The sequence below is a fragment of the Saccostrea cucullata genome, unplaced genomic scaffold (assembly GCF_032062105.1).
Source record: "Saccostrea cucullata isolate Sc308-1 unplaced genomic scaffold, CSIRO_AGI_Scuc_v1 ctg11559, whole genome shotgun sequence".
NCBI lineage: Eukaryota > Metazoa > Mollusca > Bivalvia > Ostreida > Ostreidae > Saccostrea > Saccostrea cuccullata.
Window position 1 is genome coordinate 5,177 of NW_026922891.1, and position 6,253 is coordinate 11,429.

A 6,253-nucleotide genomic window follows, 5' to 3' on the forward strand; every position below is an offset into this window, starting at 1 on the left:
TTTGCATTTAGTGGATGGGATATCCCCCTTCCCGTCTCACTTAAAAGATATAGGAATGGATAGCAATCATCTATGATAGATTTTCAAGTTTTTTTGCCCGTAATTAGTCAAATTAGGGGCTTTATAAAAATTGGCCAAACCTTCTGCACCTAATTAATGCATTTTACAAGTCAACTTCTTGTAAAACGCATTAATTAAGTGCAGAGGGTTTGGCCAATTTTTAGCATTATTTTAGTGTGATACAAATAAATCGACAATTTCAGTTAATTTCACATCTTTCGGCTATGAACGTTTGTCCCGGATAAACAGATTATCACAATATATTGAATTTATCTTGATTATTCTGCTTAAAAGTATACACGCTGTAACTTGCGCCAGTTAAAATACTATTGGAAATTGATATTATTTGTTTATCAATACAAGTTACGAAAATATTGTAAATTACACCATAAAAATTAAACGCATTACAAAGTTATCAAATTATGATTATTTATTTTCCTGCAAGGAAAGAAAAATAGCTATTTTTAAATAAACCCATCACGTGACGCCGTCGCTACTTTTAGATTGATAAACACACGTGGCGTAAAGAAAACAAGGTAGGCCGTTTGAAATACTACTCACTTTTGACGTGGATGGCAAGCGTTTTACTTAATGGTACTTAGTTTTTAGTGTTTTCAGTACCAACCATCTTCTCTGTTATGATGCATATTAACCATATATCAATAATTGTTGTCAAAATGCAGCATACCTCGTTGTCTGTGATTTCCCGTGGACATGTGTTTCTATATATAGACCTACTGTTTACGCACTTCCTTTATCAATATTCATGAAAAGACTGAATTCTGAATTCCTAGATATTGTTTTATTGTTTTGTTAATACAACGACATATATAGTACAATTTTGTGGAAAGTATTATTTTTCGTTACACTTCATGTGTTTTAAATCATTTATCATTTTGTTTCACACAAAATTTGGCGTCTATATAGCGTATATGACTTTAACATGGACTTTTGTTCAAAACTTCAATTTAGCAACTGTACATAGCAATACGCACCACTACATTGTATCATTATAAAGTGTCTATTCCTTGTTCAGTTCGGACTTTAAATTATAAAAATAAACTTCTTAAAAGTTTGACATAGCCACATTTATAGCGAAATAACATCATGCCATGCCATAATCTAAATTTCTCTATGAAATGTGAATCTTTTTTGTCTTGCAAGGGGGCCAGGAGAACGCTGAATGAGAAAATAATCTTTATTTTTCGGACATGCAGCCACCCCGCAGGGCATAAAAACCGCCACCCCGATCGTCGCATAGAGTTTGAAGCCTAAATTGGCTTAATAAGTAACATTTATTGACTTTTAAAGTAGGATTGAAGTTAAATTCTACCGTATAACTTTATTTCTGTTGATGATGTGAGGAAAAACCCCCTCTGAGGTCAATTTTGAAACAAAATATCATGTCAGAAGTCGAAAACGTTGATACCCCGAAAAGTGAGGAGGAGTGTTTGAGAAAACGGAGCACTCTCAAAGGCTGCTTTAAAGAGTCAGAGGTACGTTGATATTGTTCTCTTCCGTAGCATACAATTTTCTGATCTAAGACGTCTGAACATATGAAAAAAATTCAGGTAAACACACCTTGATGGTGTTTTTCTCGCTTCGGTGCCGCCACCCCGTGTCACGCCCCACCGCCACCCCGAATGCGCCGTTCTATCCGGTGACATCTGAAATTATTACAAAAGTTAATATTTTGATTTTCAAATCAAAGTACTGAAAGGACTGATACGAGTTGATGGTTGTCCAAGCTGATCGAGCTAATGGATGAAAAAAGGAAAGTCTTGTCCAGTTCGGGGCAACATACGCTATTAATTGCTTGCAATAGCAGACTTTCTAGTTTTTGTTTGATGTGTTGATCAGTGCAATCGATTCCTTTCCACAAATTAGTAAAACCACAATTATTATATATTATTTATTCATTGCTTAACCGTTAACCTTCCCATCCTACACACAGTTTAAAAAACAATACAGGAATGTAATTATGGAAATATAAATCACATCGTCAGATAAAGCAATAACTTTTCAAACAAATTTTCAATAAGACTAACATAATCTCAGCAAGATTTGTAGAGACTAAAAAATTTGGTCTGGAGATGTCAATATACATTTATTGACTGAGTTCGAGGGCAACATGCGTTTTGTCGGACCCTCGAACCAAACTGCCTGCCTGAGGCGTTTAGGCCAAAGGCAGACAGTTTGGTTCGAGGGTCCAACAAAACGCATTTTGCTCGAGAACTCTGTGGTCCAACATCGATTTTTTTTATGCCCGCTCAGCAAAACATTAGACTTTTTTTGTATAGATTTGTATAGGAACAAATTCTTAAAGGTATAACAATCCAAAATGTTTATTCTCTACAAATCTTAATGAGATTATTATTAACGCATCTCACTCAATTTGTTTGACCACATCGTTACAGATATGAGACCATAAATTTTAAAAATAATCATTCAAATTAATATTGCATAAGTATAGCGACTAAAAGCCTGACTTGAATGCAATGGGTACCTTGAAACAATGCCTTATAAAATGCATAGTTGATCTGTCTAGCGAGTAAACATATACTAATCTTATAGGTATTCAAGACACTCATGCATTCAAACTCAAACTTGAATGTAATCAGGAAAGAAATGTTACAGTACATTACTACAAGTAATTGTGCTTATGCAAAATAGACCTAATATACTGATAATGTATGCATGCATTCATTTTCAGAATCATTCTATACTGACTTGCCCTTATATTTGACACATATATATGTTGACATTTCCACAATCTTCTAAATTGGATCAAAACAAAACGAAGGGAAAAGCAAAACCAGATGATAAAGAAAGAAAATAAGAAAAACACAAAACAAATCATTATGAACATAAAACAATAAATTAATGGATGATTTATATTCCATTTTTAAAATTATTAACCTACTGAAATCAATATCTGCCCATCTTAATTATAATGTCACATGGTCACTTTGTTGCAATGGAAAAAATAAGAACACAGTAAACTATAAATCAATAACAGTACTGAATAACACAGTACAAAAGTATCAATTTATGTATAAACATAACTTGATAATAAAAGCATAACCAAGTCACTACAACACAAATGTAACTTCCATAACTTAATTATGATGCAAAATATTCAAGGCATGATACAATATAATGCAGTCATAATATTACAAAATCATAACAGGGTTACCCTGGAACATAACACACATCACTTCATAACATAACCCATCACTTGATAACCATTCATTAAGTATAATAATTAGGTCACTACATATTATATTACTGCATAAAATTGACAATTCATTTTATAATGAAACCCAATAAATACAGAAACTAAATCCAGTCATTAGCTAAAATGAACCTGTCACAACACTACATAACTCAGTCACTGCACTACATAAACTACCGTATATACTCGCCTATAAGTCGGTCCGCCTATAAGTCGGTTGTATTTAATTAGCTTATATTTCAGAAGGACTGACCTCATATAATACCATTGTTTTGATAGCTCGCCTATAAGTCGGATACAGAGTTTTGGACCAGATATTTACTCCCAAAAAACCGACTTATAGGCGAGTATATATGGTAGTCTCTTCACTACAAAAAAATGTCACTACACAACATAACCCAGTCACTACACAACATAACCCAGTCACTACACAACAAATCCCAGTCACTACACAACATAACCCTGTCACTACACAACACATCCCAATCACTGCGCAACATAACCCAGTCACTACACAACTTAACCCAGTCACTACACAACATAACCCAGTCACTACACAACATATCCCAGCCACTACTCTACATATCCCAGTCACTGCACAACATAACCCAGTCACTACACTACATATCCAATTCACTGCAAAACATAACCCAGTCACAACACTACATATCCTAGTCACTACACAACATAACCCAGTCACTACAATACATATCCCAGTCACTACACAACATATCCCAGTCACTGCACAACATAAAACAGTCACTACACCACATAACCCAGTCACTGCACAACATATCCCAGTCACTACACAACATAACCTAGTCACTACACTACATATCCCAGTCACTGCACAACATAAAACAGTCACTACACTACATATCCCAGTCACTGCACAACATATCCCAGTCACTACACAACATTACCTAGTTACTACACTACATATCCCAGTCACTACACAACATAACCCAGTCACTACACTACATATCTCAGTCACAACACTACATAATTCAGTCACTGCGCAACATAACCCAGTCACTACACAACATATCCCAGTCACTACTCTACATATCTCAGTCACTACAATACAACATATCCCAGTCACTACACAACATATCCCAATCACTACACAACATAACCCAGTCACTACACAACATAACCCAGTCACTGCACAACATATCCCAGTCACTGCACAACATAAAACAGTCACTACATTACATAACCCAGTCACTGCACAACATATCCCAGTCACTACACAACATAACCCAGTCACTACACAACATATCCCAGTCACTACATAACATAACCCAGTCACCGCACTACATAACCCAATCACAACACAACATAATCCATTCATTTGACTACATAATCCAGTCACTTCACAACACAATCCAGTCACTACACATCATACTGCAACATTTATCACATATGAAGTTACAAAAGAACCAAATACTGGTTTGTTGTATGGCATTATAAGTTTGTATGGCATAATAAGTTTTTGGACTGAACAGTCACTTATAGATGGACATCTTTCACTAAACACTCTGTTGATGAGCATCTTGCATCAGCCTCTTCATAAGGCAGTCCTGTTTTGTTACAGATCAGATAAACCATTGCTTCTTTCAGCAGAATGAATGAGAAATAGTGAACTGCCATTCTGAAAAAAGAAAAATCTTTTGAAAATAATGCATGCTTACATATATTCTAATGGGTAAAGGGAGTACATTCATAAATTGTTATGCTGCTTTTTAAACATGTAATAGATCTGGTAAAAAAAAATTAAAAATTATTGAGTATACATACAGTGGACTATCTATAAAGATACTTTCCAATTCTTCATTTTCAAGAGTTTGGAAGGTTCTATATCGAGTGAAAATGGATCTGGAAAATTATTTAAAATTTTATATAGACCTGGTAAAAAAGTAACCAAAAAGAGGAATTAAGACAATAAATGACAAAGAATTACAAATAGAGTACAGTTCTAAATTTCTTTTGCATTCATGACTTCAAAATCAAATAATTATCTGCAAACTCTTACCCAGGCAAAGGTTTGCTGCAGAACATTTCATCTTGATGTTCTTGTTCCTATTAAAGTAAGTCAGCATATTGTCCATTGAAATGTAAACAGAAAATACCTTTGGAACTGCACATAAATTATCTTAAGTTCCAATGAAAAGATTCAATAATTTTTTCAGTGCAATTTTTGATACAGCATTTAAAATGAACATATTAGTGACTGGGATATGTTGTGTAGTGACTGGGTTATGTTGCGCAGTGACTGGGATGTGTTGTGTAGTGACTGGGTTATGCTGTGCAGTGACTGGGTTATGCTGTGCAGTGACTGTGATATGTAGTGTAGTGACTGGGACATGTTGTGTAGTGACTGGGTTATGTTGTGCAGTGACTGGGTTATGTTGTGCAGTGACTGCGATATGTAGTGCAGTGATTGTTTTATGTATTGTAGTGACTAGGTTATGTATTGTAGTGACTGGGATATGTTGTGCAGTGACTGGGATATGTTGCGCAGTGACTGGGATGTGTTGTGTAGTGACTGGGTTATGCTGTGCAGTGACTGGGATATGTAGTGTAGTGACTGTTTTATGTAGTGTAGTGACTGGGATATGTAGTGTAGTGACTGGGATATGTTGTTTAGTGACTGGGTTATGTTGTGCAGTGACTGGGATATGTAGTGCAGTGACTGGGATATGTAGTGCAGTGACTAGGATATGTAGTGTAGTGACTGGGTTATGTTGTGTAGTGACTGGATTATGTTGCGCAGTGACTGGGATATGAAGTGTCGTGACTGGGTTATGTTGTGTAGTGACTGGGTTATGTTGTGTAGTGACTGGGATATGCAGTGTCGTGACTTTTTTATGTTGTGTTGTGACTGGGTTATGCAGTAAAATGGCTGGGATATGTTGTGTAGTGACTGGATTATATAGTGTAATGATTGGGTTATGT

The 6,253-nt window shown here is 35.4% G+C and overlaps 1 long non-coding RNA gene across 1 annotated transcript; it reads right to left on the reverse strand.

The window, feature by feature from the left end:
- Positions 1 to 1,958: 1,958 nt before the first annotated feature.
- Positions 1,959 to 5,365, reverse strand: LOC134262701 (uncharacterized). Its single transcript, XR_009991070.1, has 3 exons — positions 5,331 to 5,365; positions 5,096 to 5,173; positions 1,959 to 4,949 (listed from the first exon to the last, which is right to left on the reverse strand). It is a non-coding gene; the product is annotated as an uncharacterized LOC134262701 (long non-coding RNA).
- Between the last annotated feature and the right edge of the window lie 888 nt (positions 5,366 to 6,253).